General features: G+C 33.4%; 1 protein-coding gene across 3 annotated transcripts in view; it reads left to right on the top strand.

The window, feature by feature from the left end:
- Positions 1 to 19,051, top strand: part of Prr16 (proline rich 16) — a 232,798-nt gene that overhangs the window by 25,366 nt on the left and 188,381 nt on the right. The gene's annotated exons all lie outside the window — the stretch shown is intronic.

Here is a 19,051-nt window from a genome sequence, read left to right as displayed (position 1 = left end):
TTGAACCTACAAAGCTGTGGTGGCTCGTGATTCTGGTGCCAAGCCAAGACCTTGGCACTTCTCTTTCTTTGTACTGTTCTTTATTGATTTTGGTTTTAGGGTGATACTATCTTCATAAAATGAATTGGGGAGGTATTACTTCCTCTTTTGTTTCCTGATAAAGATTGCATAGAATTTATGTTAATTTCTCTAAGAATGCTTTGTACAACTCTTTGGTTAAACCTGGACCTGGAGATTTTCTTTTAAAGGAAATTTTAAATAATTACTTTAATTTTTAAAGAAAAAAATAATTAATTCAGTTTTTAAACAGTTATAGGGTTATTCAATTATCTGCTTTATACCGATTGTGTAAGAAACTGGTTCATTTCATGTAAGTTGGCATGTAGAGTTGTTCAAGGTATTCCTTTTTTTTTTATTTAGGAAGCTGAAGCCTATAGTGATATCCTCAGTTTTAATCATGCTATTGATCATTTGTGTCTTCTCTCTTTTTTCCTTTGTCAATATTTTTAGAGATCATTCAATTTATTTTTCTTGTCAAAACATCAGGTCATTATCTAATTATTGTAAGTTAATTAAATTGAATTAATAATTAAGTTATTTAATATAATGTCTATACTTTCCTGTTTTTAATTTTCATAATTTATACTCTCATACTTACTATTAATTTCCTTATTATTCCTTTGGTTTATTTCCTTCTTTTTATAATTCCTTGAAGTGGAAGCTTAAATCCTTAGATTTTATCTTTTTCTCTTACAAAGTGTTCCACACTTTCCTCTCAGTATTGCTTGAGCAATTTCTCACATATACTGACATGCTATATTTTCATTTTCATGCGGTTAGTTGAATTTTTTAGACTTCCTCTTTGACTCATACATTAAATAATTAGTATATTATTTAGTTTCTAAGTATTTGGATATTTTAATATTCTTTTTGTTATTGATTTCTAATTTGATTCTAATGAAGTCAGAGAACATTGTCAATAGTTTCAGTTGTAATAAACTAGTCATGGTTTATTTTATGGCCCAGAGTAAGGTATATCTTGTTACATGTTTCATGAACCCATGAAAAGAATGTGCATTCTGCTGTTGCATGGGGTTCTGTAAATGTTGATTACATCCTCTTTTTGATGATGTTTTTGAGTTTTTATTTAACTTTGTTGTTTTTCTTTCTTATAGCTGTACTTAGTGGAAATAATAGGGAAAACCACACCAATTCCATTTTCCTGGAAGCAAAAATCCTTAATACCTTTTGCTTTCAGACCAGAACATTAAACTTATTCTGTATCTGATAGTATAGACATGTTGCAAAAATTTAACTTTGGGGCTAATATGTTAATTTAACTCATGAATCTTAAAAATATGGCAGTCACCAAAGAGTAACATTTATTTTGGACTTTTTGTCTATTTTTCATTAGATAATGGAAACCCCACAGGGAAAATTTATTCCTTCTAAAGAAACTTGGATTTCCTATCAATCTCATTAAATAAAAACCAAATATAGAAATTACAGTATAAGTCATAACATAAAATCCTATTTTTATTACTAAAATATACATCATTCAACATGCCAATGAAATGAGACAAATGAGAAGACAATTGTAATTGTAAATATTCAAGTTCATGCTAAATTCCATAAATTTTATATTTTTTCCTTTATTTGTCTTTTAGATTTGACTACTTTAATGCTTGGGTAATACTACCATATGCTTTTTTTTTTAAAAATTACATTATAGCTAACAAGACAACAAATAAATGGAGTGACTAACCAAAATAATAATGTAAATAAAGTATAAAAAATAAATATTCTAAATTATTCAAGGAGGCCACATTTGTCTTCAGATAACAGAAAAATAAAATTTCTTTTTATAAAATAATACAAAAGGTATTGTCTAAACTGAAAACTGGACAGAGAGTGTGATACAGTGGCTCATAAAAGAAGAAAAATAAATGGCTTGTATACATAATAAAATTCACTTGGGACTAGAATAGGAGAGTGAAGCACTCTCAAATTAATATGTGCTTATAAAAATGTGAACTGGAACAATATTTCTTGGAGATGTTTGATAGTATTTATCAGAGATCCTGTAAATCCTTTATCACAGTAATTTCACTTCAAGGAATTGTCCTAAGAAAATAATCAGAATGACACAAAAGATTTTAAATAAAAGAGTATGCATCAGAATATCTATAAGAAAATATATGTATAATATACATTCTTTGCTCCTTATTTTAATTTTTTATTATCATGCTCTTATTTTTTTATATTAAACAACAAAAGTATTAATTTAAAATTAATAAATAAGCCCAAAACATACTAGTTTCAAAAACATATATTAAAATTGGAATTTAATCCATTTGAACTACATACAATAGTTAGTTAAGAAATAAAATATTCATCTTATTGTCTTTATTACTCCTCAGGCAGAGATTTCTTCAATATTTTCTGTGTCTGTGCCAGAAAAGTTTTAAATGATAGAAACAGAAAGTGTAATATAAGGACAACTGGTATAAAAAGAGGCTGTATGCTCAAAATTCAAAGCCACCTGGCATGAGAATCCGGACGTCTTTGTTTAGATTCCAACACAGTAACTTACTAACCTTGGTCAAGTTCCCTAATCCTTCTTGGAGACTATTTTCCTTTTATTAGTTGAAGCTTATGATGTTGCTATTTTGGGGGTCAAAAACGGTTCCATACCAGTAGTTTCTAGTTCAGTCTAATAAAAAATGAGTAATAGAACACCAGGAATCCATGGGTCTCTTGTGAAGTTAATGCTGTTGTGTCCAAAGGAAAAAAAAAGTAATTTTTTTCTTATACAAATAATCTACTTTTTAGGAGGCAAAGGAACTCCCCTAATCATACCAAAACTTTCTCATATTAAGTAGTAGTAGTAAAGTTATTATTTCAGCAAACCTAGAACTTATCCTTTCCTTTCAAAAATATTTTCCTGGTTGTGAATCCTATGTTAAAAAGGATATTTAAAGCATATGAGATACTAGGAGGCAGTAGTTTAAAATAAGTTAATTGTTACACATTAGATTAATCTTAGTGAAAGTGTCAAATTCCACCAATAAATCTGAGAAAGTTTAAGAATAATTAGTAATTGAGTAGTGAACATTTTTATAAGTATCATAAAATCTCTAACAAAGTTGCATCATTTTCAAACTCTTGGGCCAAGATTTCATGTTTGGTAAAACATGATGAAATGAAGAAAAAAGAGAGAGAGAATGTTTAAAAATATTTACTTCAAAACAAATAAATGCAAATTTTAGCTGAGGGTTGTGGCTCATGCCTGTAATTCCCCATGGCATGGGAGATTGGGGCAGAAGGCTAGCAATTTCAAGGCCAATCTTGTAAACTTAAGAGAGATCCTGTTAAAAAAATAAATAAAAGGGACTAGGGTTATAGCTTAGTGGTAGACTGCTTCTGAATTCAATCCCCTGTATTGCAAATTTAAAAGGGGGTGCTGCAAATACTAAAGATTTAACATGTTTTTTAAAATAATATTACATTAACTTGCAATTTCTATGGAGTTCCATAATTTTACCTTCTTATTTAGGAGTAGAATAAAATGAATTTGTTGATAACAGAATGAATGCCCTAATAGAAATAATAGTTGACACAAAATAATTGCAGGGAAAATCAGAAATCCAATTGCTATATTCCTAACAGGTGTTGAAAGAAGAAGGCCAGATGATTCAGATAACCTCACAAGCCAAGGACACTTATTATTTCTCAACAATCACACTTCATTTGGAAATTTTTGTTTGTAAAATAATCCAGCTGTTAGAGACAAAGTGGTATTTGGCAGAGGTTCAGACCCCTCCCATTTTCTTTCTTCTCTGGCCTTGGTGCTGATTCTCCTAAAAGGAAAACATTAACCATGTTGCATCACCTCAGCTTGGAAGACTCTGTCCTTGGCAACACGCTAGAATCGGTAAATGTGCTTGGATTTCCTCCCAGGTGTTTCTGAAGCATGGAACTGATAAGATAATAAAGAGACTGTGGGGATATATCTAGTATTTTCTACCTATCTTGAAACTGCCTGCATTGACGAAGTCAGTCATGTACCAGGATGGCATGTTTCAAAGAAGTTGTTTTGCTCCAGTCTCTCAGAAGTACTTCCAATCTAAAAAGAGAGCAGTGAGTCACCATCCACAGGGTCAACACAGATAATGGACATTTGATCCAAGAAGGGCAGTCTTTGGGATAAAATAACAGTGCAGTCATCAGAGAGGAGCTCAAGTGAGAATTCACAGGAGGGAACCAAGCCAATTTCTTGCAGAGGTATTCGGGCACTGTCCACAACAGGGAGCCTCTATGAAGCCAAGATCCTTAAGGGGATGACAACATGGTGACATTTTCATGTTGCTTCATGAGAATATTAAATATGAGTGCCAGATAGTCATGAGTTACTTGCACTGTCACAATAAGTCCTCCAAGCTCCATAGTCACAAATCTATAGGCAAAGAAATACCTTGTGTCTTTAAAGATATGAACCCACTAACTATAGAAATGGAGAAGGGGATTGATGGCAGATGGAGAGCTTTTAATATATTCTCTTTCCATTCTTGGTAATTTTCTAATATTGCTTTCTATGCACTTGGAATATAATCTGGAGAATATATACTATCACTTCAAGAATAATACTAAAGAGGAATCCTACCTGATTAATTTAATGCTTTCCCTTTTCCTATCTTCTCTCCTATTTTTTCTTCTTTCCACTCTTTTAACTACTGGAAATGAATTGAAGATTAATTTTAAATTAATAAACAATAATATAACCATAATACAATGCAAGGTTAAAAAAACTTAAAATTCCCTAAGTATTTGAGTTGAAGGTTTTAACTATCTGAACAGAATCTGATAATATCCTTAATAAAGAAACAATTTCTACTTTACTTGGATATTACAGTGCTCCTGAGCAAACACATAAGACAACCCAAGTCAGGGTGCTGGTTTCATTAAATGTGTTGAATGAGACTGTGTGGCCTCCAGCTGGGCCAGGGGCCCAATCATAAAGGACTTCCTAATGGGCTCCTTTGCATCTCATTTATAGATGAAGAGGGCTTTGGTAGCCAAAACTGAAATTTCAAGAGTTGATTTTCAAAATTTACTTTTATCTTGCTTATCATAAGCATTATTAAGCATTATTCATCACTAAAGAACAAAACGACATGCATTTGGCAATTGTAAAGGGCTAATTATTTTGATGGAAAAATTATTATGGAATTTTTCATTTTTATAACAGTTAAAGTTTTAAACAGGTTGTGCCTTCTGTTGTCTTTCTAGTTGAATTAAATATGTCGATTTAAGCTTAGACATCTTTGGGACAGCAGTTACTCTCTAGTGAAAGAATCAATGTAAACTGTTTCTCTTTTACAGACACTTTCAAAGCTATCACTTGCACGGTTTGTACACAAACAAATGGACAGCAAGCAAAGCACTGATAACAGTGGCAAATGCCATTGGTTGCCTAATCCTTATTTGTTTCCTCCTTCTCACTTTGGATCAGAATCCAATTTTGGTTTGAGTAGCTCATGTGCCTACTAAATAGCTGTACTTCTCAGTGCCTTTACTAAAATATGGAACAATCGGGCCAGGGCCAGTATTCTCTCAGTGTAAGTCACTTGTACAGCTTGAGGAAAGGTTTTACAGACAGCAGACATGCTGGCACATACCTTTTCCTCTTTACCTTTCTTTTCTGTTTTTTCTTGCACCTGGAATAGGGATACAAGGCCCAGAGACACAGCTTCCCTCTTAAGACCAGGACAATGAAAATCATGCACTGAGACAGGTGGCCACTGGAAAAGTTATTCCAGACTTCTACTTGTTACATCATCCCTGTGATGCTTAAAATTTGATCCTGTTATGTAACACCATGTATGCTGACAGCAGTGTCATTTGGGTTTTCTTTTACATGCAATTGAACACAAATTTTATCTGTAATAATAACATAAAAGACAGTGGGAAGAACTAATGCCAATTCCCCTCCTCACAGAAGTCTGCTGTAATGTGATGTAATTAGAGCATTTGGTGCTTCCTTCAGACATGTAACAATCTCTGAAGCCTCAGCTACTTAATTGTCATAGAAAGCAAAGGCTTCAGAGCAATGGAGTCAGCCTCTCTCTATCATCAGATTCCTGTATTTGTAGGCTTCAGGATTTTCCAATATATTCAGAATATACTTATAAAAATCTGTCTTAGTTAATAGAGCCTTTTTTAGATAATCCTTCCATAAACATTTTTGTTTGTAGTTTGGATGTTTTTGCATGTACAGGGATCATTTCAGGTTTAAAAGCATTCATTTAAGGACAAAACTATCATTTAATTTCAGCCCAATTTATCAATCACTGAATACATTAAATATATAGATGCTGCCGTGGAATAAGCTAAATTGTAATGCCAGGGGAAGTACTGGAGTTATTATTGTCTGACTTGAAATATTTAGAACTATATATGTTTTTTTTTTTGTATAACCTCTAACTTGAATTGGGAGGGTGATGATAATTTGGTTTCTGAACTAAACTTGTAAAGTTGAAAACATCTACTGATGTTATTAGCTCACTCTAAAATAAACCATTGATTTAGATAATATATTTCTGTCTTACATTTATGTTGCTTGTGCTTTTAGATAGTGAATTTCTAATTAGCCAGCAAAAGGCAGTAGCACAATAAATCCTTGTGTTATATATTAACATGTGTTTTGTGTTTCTTGTACTCATCTTGTAAATACTCTAAATCACATAGTTTATAAGCACCACAGGGCCTTTATGGTGACATCATACATCTGTGGGCCACATTTTCCCATTGGTTTCTACTGTCTTTGTCTATCCATAGGACATATGTTTTTAGCATTATGTAAGAAGAAAAGGATAGGTCAAGACTACCAGAAGGAGGTGGTCAAGTCAGTTGAGACTGATGAAGTGACTCAGCTGTGTGCAGCTGCATGCTAGAAAGTCTACTGAGTGGCTGAGGCTTTTGTTCTCAAAGTGAGCCATAAGAAGGCATGGGTGAGAAGGCTCCCCATTTTGTGTTTCTCTTTCCGCGGCCAGTTCCTTTCATTCCTCATAGTTAAATATAGTAGTATCTAGGCATTATCTGGTAGGCAGGTTTAAATTTTAGAAAGGAACATTGTCAGTTTTAGGTTACTGATGGTTGTCGAATTTTCATTGTCTTTCAATATTAAATGTGCCTGAGTTTATCCTACAGATGAAACTATAGTTTGAGCAGGAGAAAATGAATGTGGGTTGAAGTTGTTAGGTGAATACAAAAGCTGTTCAATTTTTATTTTTTGTGTTCAATCATAAGCTTTCACTAAAAGACAGGTAAATAGCCTTTTAAATTGGAATTTTTACTCAGCATTAGATAATATTTATTCCATAGTGGGCTTTCAGGTGTTCCAGTTGTTTTATATGGATCATTTTTTTCAATTGGACATACTGGGCTCCTAGCATGCAGGACAACTGATTGTCCATGGATTGCACTGTTTTCTTTGTATATATGTTTGGACTATCACATCACTGATGTTTGTATTAGAGCAAATGAAAGTTTAAAAAGAAGTAGTTCATGGAAAGTTAAAAAGCCTTTATGGTAGCCTGGACAAAATTTTCTAAATACAAATTTTATTCTAGCTGGGTTTGTTACTAAAAACAGGACTGACTTTCGTCATTAACTTAGTGACTTAGTGTTAATTCCTCAACTGTAAAAGTGATAGAATGATTTTTCACTTGCTTTCCAGAGAGATGGCATTATGAGCAAAGTATTCATGATTGGCAGAGTACTTTGTATTCTTAAAAAGCCATTTACGTACTAAATAATAACATTCAGTGTGTTACACAGGGGCTTAGTAATATATGTTAGAATACAGTTCATAATGGAAGTATGATAAATGGCAAGGGCTTGACAGCTGAAACTGCTCCTCAGTTAAAATTGCTAAAATGAAAAATTACCGTCTGGCATGTTTATCATTGTGCAACAGAGCCTGCTTTCTGTGAGGGTTTATTTTTGCACTTCCTATCATTTGTAGAAAAGGATGATGTCCCGTGAAATGCCATCTGTATCTACATATTGGATGTTAGACATGATGTGGTACCATTTTAAAAACCTATCAGAAGCAGCCTTGCACATAGCAAATGAAAGAAATAGAATGCAGTAATGTGATGGGGTAGGGAAACTTGAAAACAATTTAGCTAGATGAATGAATTCCATTTAGCATAGTTCCCAGGTTGGAATAGCTAAAAATTCCTGCTTATCCTAAACCTTGAAATTTAGATACAGCAAATAAGTGGCATTTTACCCATATCTCTGATGCAGTGAGGATGTGATGGAGTGAAAGGTGAATAAAGAATCAGGAGGCTCAGATCTTGGTCCAGATTCAGCCACTTATGAGACTTGTGGCTTTGCTGATCATACCTGTGAAGCATGTGGGTTGTCTTTTTCTTAATTCTATGGGGGAAAATATGTGGATGTGAGAGCAGGAAAATTGTTATGGTTTGGATATGAGGTGTTCCCCAAAAGCTCATATCTAAGACAATGAAAGAAGTTTCAGAGGAGAAATGTTGTACTGTGAAAGTCTTAACCCAATTAGTTAATCAATCCCTGATGGGATTAACTGGGTGGGAACTAGAGGCAGGTGGGGTGTGGCTGGAGGAAGTGGTTAATTGGGGGTGTGGCTATGGGGTATATATTTTGTATCTGGAGTTGGAGTCTCTCTCTCTACTTCTTGATGTGAGCTACTTCCCTTTGACACACTCTCCAGCCATGATGCCTGGCCTCACTTCAAGCCCTGAAGAATGGAGCTGGTCTTCTATGGATTAAGACCTCTGAAACAGTGAGCCCTCAAATAAACTTCTCTCCTACAGTTGTGCTGGTCAGATCCTTTAGTCATTGCAGCAAAAAAAGCTGACTAAAACAGAAATACCATGTTATATGGTCTGGTTTTCAGTTATACCACCTCAGAAGACTGATTTATTGCATACTAAATGTGGATTTGTGTCTTAGTAGCTCACACAGAGGCTTCCAGAAATGAATGCATAGAGCAGAATGTCAGTGTATTAATGTATAACAAGAAATAGCTCTATCACAGGGGACATCCTCTTTTGGCACACTAATTTCCTCCCTAAAGGTGAAGTATTTGGAAAAAAACTGAATATATTTAAAATCTTGTGCAGATTGCATGGAATCAGTTTAAGTTTAATGACATCAATCTAAGAAATCTGTCGGAGACCAGCTCCAACAGGGGGTCTCAGGAGACGAACGGATGGTGAGGAGTCGGCGAAAGAGGGGGTGGAGAAACAACACAGACACCAAAGTGAAGGTGTTGATCCCAATCTTTACTTGTGAAGTTGATCATATATACTTTTCATTTTGGCAGGCTCACAGTACTTTGTGGTTACAAAACAGGAATCATTATTCAAACAAAACAAAATATTACGTAGCTACAATTAGAATAGAAGAATGTATCTTGGCTTATGCATAAGCAAGCATTTGTACTTTCAGTTCGAGTTTTGCTTTGAGCAGTTTCTGCTTAGTTAACTTTTAATAATAGTTACAAATGTCCCAAACTATTGGCCTATACCTTGACTATTCTTTCTTGACTTACTGTCTGGAACCAGTGCCATGGTTACGGCAGTAGTTGATTTGTTATTACTTTTAATCAAACAAGAGTAAGAGCACAAACCATTGTGCACAGGAACAAGAACAAGTTGCCCAGTACTAAGCACTAATCTATCTTTTTAACATTAATTTTTCTTCTCTAGATTTTAATTTAATTTCTCAAAAACTTCTTTGACAGGAATACAGGGAGTTTTTCTTTAGACATTAACAATTTACACTCCACAGCTGAATCATTGCATTTAGAGCAAACAGATCTATGTTTTAGAAGTAGTTGCATTAATTGGGAAAGTCATGATTTTTCCTTCATACTTAATGGCCATATGAGAAATCGCAACTATACTTATTAAAGGAATACAAAAACAAATCAGCCCATTCCCAGAAACATACTGCGCTCCTCCAGAGGATGGACGCCTTGCGCCATCCACCTCAGTAGGGCCTTGCCATTGCCTGAGTCAGGGGAGGGGCTCAGCAGAAATCTTAATTCATGCAAGTTCTGTTTGTTCCTGGAAGCAAAGAGAACACATCCTTACACTTGTACTCTCTCTTGGCTTGCACCTTTGAAAATGTTTATTTCCTATATTTTTGTAACTTCCATTGCTGACTTTTCTAATTCATCATAAATTAGCCAATTTTGCACGTCTGTGAGCCACTTCTCGCGGTTTGAAATGACTTACTTAATTTCTCTTTGACTTATGACATGATTTTGAGATTTCATTTCTCAAAGGAAAACTTATCTCCCCATTTCTGATTTATACATAGGCTTTTACAGTGCATCTCCTCCCTTACCATCACTGCTTGTATAAGATTCATTTCAGTATTTAGAGAACCCAAATCTAGGGCAACATTCTACTTAAGATAATGATTTATTTTGTCAATTCTTGATGTTTAAGAAGCATTAAACTTTTCAGATTTCACTCTCATCCTTTAGGAAAAAAATAAATTCTTCCTAAACACTAGATAAGCCATCAGAGGAGAAATTGTGAAATCTATCTTCTGCCTGGAATTCTGTTCCTTCTCTCCTACCCATGCCTCCTCATCCTCAGTCATCCACTGCTGCCTGCTCACCAGCCTTTCCCACCATAATGTTCTGTTTCTTCATTGCAGTCTCCTTTTTCATTAAGTTGCATAAGCTCTATTTTCCTGTTTATTTAGGGCTAAATGATTAAATTGACAGTGGTACTTACAAGTTAGGATATTTCATTTGTTTTATTCATCATCATAGGCCTAGCAGTCAGTATTATGTTTGGCATATAGTAGCTATCCAATAAGAATTTCATGAATGAATGATGAATGGATGAACCTAAGATGCCATTTCTAGCCTAATGATGTCCTGTGTCTTTTGACTACCATGAGTTGACACCTAGAATGCTTGGACATTCAGTAAATCTGAGAGTTCAATTCAATGCTATTATGAAATGCAAGTTTTTTTTTTAAAAAAATTGTGATAAAGTAGTAATAATGCATATTCTTTACTCAAAATTTATATATGTTGTAAGTCAGGCATGATGGTGTACACTTGTAATCCCAGCAATTTGGGAGTTTGAGGCAGGAGCAACATAAGTTCAAATCCAGCCTGGCAACTTAATGAGACCATATTTCAAAATAAAAATAATAGATAAAAAAGGCTTGGGATGTAGATCATCAGCAGATCATTGCTAGATTCAATCCCTATACCACGCAAAAATTTATATGTGACATATATCTGATAGGGATTCCTTAATACTTATGTACTAATTAACATTTTCTCTTCTCTTTTAAAGTAGAGAGAGCATGTTAGGTGTCCCATCCCATTTTCAACAGAAATCCCTTTCTAAAATATATATTTTGTAAATCACTAAAAATTGATATAGTCTTTCTTACAGTTTGAATGTGAAGTGTCCCTCCAAAATTTATTTGTGAGACAATGCAAGAAGTTTTGGAGGAGAAATGATTGGGTTATAACCTTAACCTAATCAGTGAATTAATCCCTGATATGATCAACTGAGTGGTAACTGGAGGCAGATGAGGTATGGCTGGAGGAAGTGGTTCATCGGGGGCATGCTATGAGGTATATGTTTTGTATATGAAGTGTGGAGTCTCTCTCTCTCTCTTTATTTCTGATCATGATGTGAGCTTATTCCCTCTTCCACACTCTCCTGCCATGATTTTCAGCCTTACCTTGAGCCCTGAGGAATGAAACCAGACTTCTATAGACTAAGACCTCTGAAACCCTGAGCCCTCAAATAAACTTTTCCTCCTCCGCAATTGTGCTGGTTGGGTCTTTAAGTATCCTCACGGAAGAAAGCTGACTAAACACGCTTTGTAATATTGATGATATAAACTGACAGTAGCATAAACAATGAGAACTTTGTAAAATATGGCTAAACATAGCACATTTTCTTAGGAGTTGCTTAGGTTGAAAAACCTAACAGATATCCTTTATTGTGGTCACTTTTTATTTTTAAAATCTTTATTTACTCCAGAAAATATTAAGCATATGGCATCAGTCTCTGAAATAATTTATATGTATGACACAGTGATTGAAATGACAAGTATACCATGCCTCTTATCACCAATTTTTAACTATTGTGTTGCAGAAAGAGCTGTATAATGTGTCTAGGATGGATTGAGGTCCATTGATTTTATAATATTTATGTATTTGTAGATTATATAGACATTATATAGTCAGAAGGTATTTTCAAATATATTGTATTGATAGTATTTCTTTGTTCAAGGATCTCTTGTTCAAGAAAACTTGACGTAAAATGTCTCAAATTAAAATCTACAGTGCTTTTCTAGATACTGATAATTTTTTTTTGTGAACATTTTTCACTTTTCTAATAAGTTCTCTCTGTTAGGACAGCTACCTCCCTAGCTTGTCTTCATATTGCAAGTTAAGACTAAAAATTGTCTGTTAGGAAGGGGGGAAAAAAACAGGCCTTTTGATATCAGGAGGGAAATCTGCATACCTTAACAATTCTAAGGCATTTACATTGTGTTATAAAATCATCTTTTCACAACATTCATGTCTATAGAATATTAATTCTGCCAAGCAAAGTATGATATGCATGGATGCTTTTTATTTTACATTTTTTTTCTTTCAGGCATTAAAGTTGTAAGAAGGAAATTAGCTGAATATACTGATTACTGTATCACCATGGGTTGGTAGAATTCCATGGATACTGGACATTTCAAGGCAGGGACATTTTGCACCATAGACTAATGCTAATTCTACCATGGCAAAGAAGCTGGTGACTTCAGAACCTGCTGTTTTATTTCCTGTTTTAGCAATTTCCATATGGCTCATATGCTACCTACCAGCAGGCTTTGCCAGGCAGGACCACTGATTTGCCTGTGGCATTTTGAACATCCTGCTGGGTCTGTATCCTAACCAAGAAAAATTTCTATTGTTAGCAATTTCTGTGAGCAATTCTCATGAGGTTAATACAAACCAAAGAGAAGACTTCATTGGGATTTCCCTGAGACAGAGTTAAAAAAAAAAAAAGTGTAAAGAAAACCTTGAATTTTTTCAAGGGTTTTATTTGAATCCTTTTGGGAAGCCTATTTTTTCTCATTTTAAAACAGTAACTTTGATGTTTGATTTTCTTTATTAGAGCTATATAATCAATACACAAACTCTTTATATAGCTCTTTAAAATAAATTAGAACATTGCAACTGAGGCAGAAATCTGCTCTGACCATTTGCCAAACACTGTGACTCTCCTTTTCTTTCCTTCTCCTCCCACCACTCCCCCAATTCCACAATAACCATTCTTAACACATTTTTAAAAATTCTTTTAGACATTTAAAAACATAATTGGGTTTCCATAAAAATATATAGTTTTCCTCTAAGAAAAACTTGAAAGGAAATAATCCTTTGATGTTGGGGAAAAATACCCTAAAAAATCCCCAGATTTTAGAAAACATAATTTCATAAGTTGACTTTCTTTTAAGAATTGGTTAAAATGTTTAGAGATTGCTTCTTTTAAGAAAAGTATTCTAGAATATTCGATATTTTGTAGGTAATAGAAGCATGTTTCTAAGAGAAGCTTAATATCTCCTGTCATTGTTTATTGTCTCGAAAGGGGCCAGTGTGAAGGGTGACTGGACTCTGTTCTGAGATCCAGGAGACTTGGATTTCAGTTTCCTTTTTGTCGTTGTTCACTGTATGGCCTTTCTACTTTCAACACACTCTGGGAGGCCTATAAGGAATTTCTCATCTCTTAAGTTCTGAGATTCCCTAAAACAATATATTTGCAGGTTGGATAAATCATCTTGGCTGAGAAAAATGTTGTATGTCAGTGCAGTGAAGGATGGACAGCTATTGGGCAAAAGAATTTGGAGTCAAACTGCTTCTATGTGAAACTCTCTTCTTTTTTTTTTAAATATATGAACCATAGGTTACTCATCCTTTTTTTTAACTTTATTTTTTTTTAATCTAGGAAAGGATTGAAAATAATACTTATCTCATAGGCAGCTAGCATTCAGAACAAGTGATTAATATATATAATTCTTATTAAGTTTTAAAGATATCTGTTTATGCAAGTGATTTACATGAAGCCCAAGGATCTTCAGCGGACAATAAATAGTATGCTCAACTTTAATAATCTGATTTAATTATACAGATTTTGTAAAGGGACAGAGTGACTCAAGAGAGCCAAAAGAACTGTGGTACCTTGAGAAGGAATTCCTTGTATAAGAAGGGGACAAGGGATGGGGCTTCAGTATGGCTTCAGTATGGCTCCAGCTGTAGAAGAAATGGTACTCAAGTGCATCTTGACCCAGTCACCCTTGCAGGGCTTCTTTACTCTGCAGAGAAAAATGAACTGTGTGAACTGAAAAAGTTTTCTCATTAAACATTTTTTTTTTTTTTTAGCAGAGATTGCTAGTTCTTCCTAGTATTTAACCTACTTTCTATAAAGAATTTTTCCTGGACAGAGAGTACATTTCCAGCCCTCTTTTCAGTATAACTTAGCAAACTGACTAAATTTTGGCAAGTGGATTTGAATAGAGGTGAAAGGTGTAATGTTTACCTTTGTTTACAATGGAATGTATGTGACTTCTTCTTGCTTCTTCCCCTCTTCCTGATGGATGGATTATAACTATGAGGGATAGAGCTAGAAGAAACATCTTCAACTAATGGTGGAAATCCATTGTTTGAGCAACAATTAGAAGAAGCTGAAATCTCTGACACGGTGCAGCAGTATTTGCCATGAACTGATAATACCTGGACAATTATATAAGGGAGAATAAGCTGCTATCTTCTTTAAAATACTATTGTTATTTTATCTTATTAAGCTTATTTCTTTACTAATAAAACTTACATAGTTTGGGGATAGATAAGCCTGTATTGGACCTATGCCATCTGTACTGCTTCTACTGTGTAAAACTTGAAAAGAGGGAATAGCCCCCTGAGAATCTAGAGCTTAAAACATGAAGGTCCAACTCTCAGCCATGTTTATTCAATTCAGTATTAAGTTATCATCCACGAGTGAAAGAGCTTTGCTTGAGCTAATGGCACATACGGAAAAACTATACACTATTTAATGATAATTATAGAATACAAGGAAGAATGTCAGATTTTGAACAATGAGCTGATTGGTATTTGTGTCATGTATAGGCATTGAGTAAGAAAAGAAATAGGAATTTTATAATGTGTGAAATCGTCTTCTCTTATGATCATTCTACTCCAAGAATGAAGCTTTTTGAAGAGTAATCCAGTAATATTGATCCAATAAAGATTCCAAGTGATGACATGATGTGGAATGAAAAAGCCTCATTGTCTTCCTGATATTAACTTTAGCAAAAGGTAATTGTGATTCTTTCACTTGTTAACTGAAATCTCTTAGAAACCTATTTGCACTTCTCACCTCAAACATCTCTTCACCAACAATGAAATAGCAGCTATTTTTTAAAATCTCACATATTTTAAAAAGAAAAATGTGCCAGAAAATTTTCTAGTCTCTTAAGATTCTATACAAACAACATAAATACAATCTTTAACTTTCCAGAGTTGAAAAATGAATTGTACTTGCTTTTGTTTTCTTACTTTTTAACCCTTGATCATGTCATTTTTCAGCTTTCCTTTACTTTATTAGAAGGATTTTCCATTTTTAAAAAATTTCTTTTCTGTTGATAGCACCCTTTAATTAATTAATTCCTTCATTTTTCTTTTCTTTATTTCCTCTTATTACTGTCATTCCCAAACATTTTTATTTTAAAAACATATATACATTAATGAATAAGTACAAGCAAATTTTCTATTTTAATAGGATAATGCCCAATACTCCATTAGAATTTTGTCCACGGAGTTTGAATTTTGTTCCTTAAATTATAGTTTCATCAGATTTAAAAGGAACCAAGGCAAAGGGCCCTTATAGGTAAATGACATCTAAAATACCCATGCTGAATGAAACACTTCAACTAATTCTTGGTTTAGTATTTTAACAACATCTGAAACACCTAGTTCTTTTATTACTTGTAGTGTATTAACATTGCTTCATTTATGGTTTGGGTGAAGTTTTCATCATTGTGTTTTATTGTTCTCAAATGAGCATTGTATGTGATTGTCACATATGTGTTACATTTGAAAGTTAGTCATCTGCTATAAAATGTGTGAATTAAAAAATGGCAATTGTTTGTTTAGAATTCTGAGGTCTTATTCTGCTCCTTTCTCTTTCCTATAATAAAATCCTTATTCTTAAATAGTGTATTCATATTATGCCTTTGTTTAATTTGTCTTATACTGAGTTATAAAACACATTACCTTTTTTCCACATCAATTTTTATTTACTGTTTTAGCATCCTGGTTTATGTTCCCTAGGAGATGGAGATTTTTGTAGTAGAGGCTTTTTAGGTAGTGCTGCAGGAATCATCAGTAAATGAATAAGTAAAGCAGAATTGGGCAGAGGGAGAATTTGAACTGTGTTTTGTATTTGCAACAGTAGACACAGCCAATTCTAGTGGAATGTCCAATTTAAGGCAAGGCTTTGTACTTCTGCATCAACCAGACCTTGGATAAGGGAGGGAGTAGAGCTTCCTTCAATGCAAGTAGTTCCTGGGGAAAGACTCAGTTTAAACTGCCCACAAGCAGCTTCTGGCATTAGAGAGTATAAAGCCTCTGTTATGAAGTGAGAATGCAAGCAACATGCAAAATTAAATCCATAACATTCTTTACTAAAGAAGAGGAGGAAAAAATGTAATACAAAAGAAATTAGATTAAAAACAGACAAAACCTAAATAAAAGGTTGCCAGAATGATTCCTCTGATTTTATCTTTATGGTATGTTGTGCTCTTGCATGACAGTATTCAGTTTTCCTTAAATAATCAAAAGAATATATTTAGAACTATGGTATTTTGTCCCATAGATTTCTGGAGTTGTTATTATTCTAGTGATTGCTATTATTATTTAGTTCTATTGGAATATGTATACTTCTTTTCCACGTAACACATATATGCAAAAGATCAGAATTACAATTTACAGTCTGTTTTTCTTTATGGGATGCATTTTCATGTTAAACCTTTGAGCCTGTTTGCCCTTGATGTAATTTAGAATTCTAGAGCCTGAATCCCAGACTCTGTTTCTAAATTAACTTTAGAAGAGTAACATGATCAATGAACAATATATGAATGGAGGAAAATATCATGGTGAATTCCAGTAATTTGCACAATCAATATTTATAAATGATTATAATGAAAAAAAGTAACTGGACTGTTTGCTTTTCAGCTTTTCATATACTTATTTGTTGTTTTCCTATTGGGGGAAATTTCATTACCTGTGCATTATTAGAAAACAATACATCTTCTCATTATATTTACTTATGATTTTGATCAAATTGAATAATTAGATCTGTACTGATGTCATGAAAGAAAATGTGTCAAATATTTTATGCATAATTACCTCTTAAAAGTTGATGTATTTCAACAGAATAATTTAGTTACAGTATATTGTTAAGTTTGTTTTTTAATATTTCACATTATTACTAATGCGCTTTTACTAATGGGACAAATAGTATTCTGAATTGAAAATATGAATTTTCCCACAAGACAAAAAATGTTCATGGGGCACAAAATTTGAGGTTACTTACTCTTTGGAACCAGAACCCTGCTTATGAATATTATAGTTAAATACCCATTAGTACTGATGTCAAATAATATGGTATATTTTTTATATTGTGAATTTCTTTGAAATTTAACTTATAGCAATATCTATTGAACATAGAATTTCTTGATACTTTATAATTTACCTTTATTTTAATTGTAATTTGTCTCTCAAAATTCTTTAACATTTATAACTTACTTTTTATTTTTCATTAAAATCTGCTTTTTTCTCAGTGCTTTCTAATATGCCATAGTCATTACAGTTGATGATTTATCATGCTTGAATTCACACATATGTTTCAATTAACATAGCACCTATTTCCTAGTCAAAGTCATCTTTTATTAACATATTCAGAGTTAATATGTGTATATGTGTATATACATCGACTCATTTTAAAATTCAATTTGTAGCAGTAAAGGTGTCAGGTCATGTAAAAATGCTCTAATAAAAGTGAAATACAAAAGAAGTAGATAATCATATGTAACAAAGGAATATCTGAAAACCAGAGGAAAGAATACCAATATGTAAACAACAGTTAACAGAAAGAAAGAATTGCTAAGTTACATAGCATTCATTGTTAAAGTAATAGCATTATGTTCAATTTGTAGATGAGGGAAATGGGGCACAAAATTTGAGGTTACTTACTCTTTGGAACCAGAATACCCTGACAGTCTTATCCACACTTCAGTGCCCAAACTTTTTTTTTTTTCAATACTGGCATTTAATTCAGGGGTACTTTACCACTGAACTATGTCCCCAGACCTTTTTATTTTTTTATGTTGAGACCAGGGTCTTTTTAAGTTGCTTAGGGCCTCACTAAATTGCTGAGGCTGGTCTCCAACTTGTAATTCTCCTGTCTCAATCTCCCAAGTCGCTGGGAGTATGCCACCACACCTGGCAATGTCCAAACTTTTAAACCTTATCTATGGCCATAGCTTTCAATATCTGCCCCAAAATATTCCTACAGAAATATTAATCTAGAATCTAAAATTTGTTGTTGCTGAACTACCATTCAGAAAAGAGTCAATGTATTTAATGATAGTTAGTAGCATCTTTGTTTATTCTTCTTTAGTAACTATAGAACATGTCTAATGTGTACCCTACACAATTAAGTGAGCTTAAACAGATTTTGATGCTTCGGAAGATCCAGGTCACATTTTGTTTCACTGGCATCCATAACATAAGACTGAACCTTCAAAATGACTGATGAAAAGCTTAACTAGTTTTGACCTATAAAATGGCACTTGCATGTGGCTCAACCTAATATTGAAAGGATATATTAATAATATAATAATATAGAGCTGTTTTATTTGTCATTAGGGTCAAGTGAGGATTTTTTTTTATAACAGGTCCTTT

The sequence above is a fragment of the Ictidomys tridecemlineatus genome, chromosome 1 (genome assembly GCF_052094955.1).
Source record: "Ictidomys tridecemlineatus isolate mIctTri1 chromosome 1, mIctTri1.hap1, whole genome shotgun sequence".
NCBI lineage: Eukaryota > Metazoa > Chordata > Mammalia > Rodentia > Sciuridae > Ictidomys > Ictidomys tridecemlineatus.
This window is presented reverse-complemented; position numbering and strand designations above follow the sequence as displayed.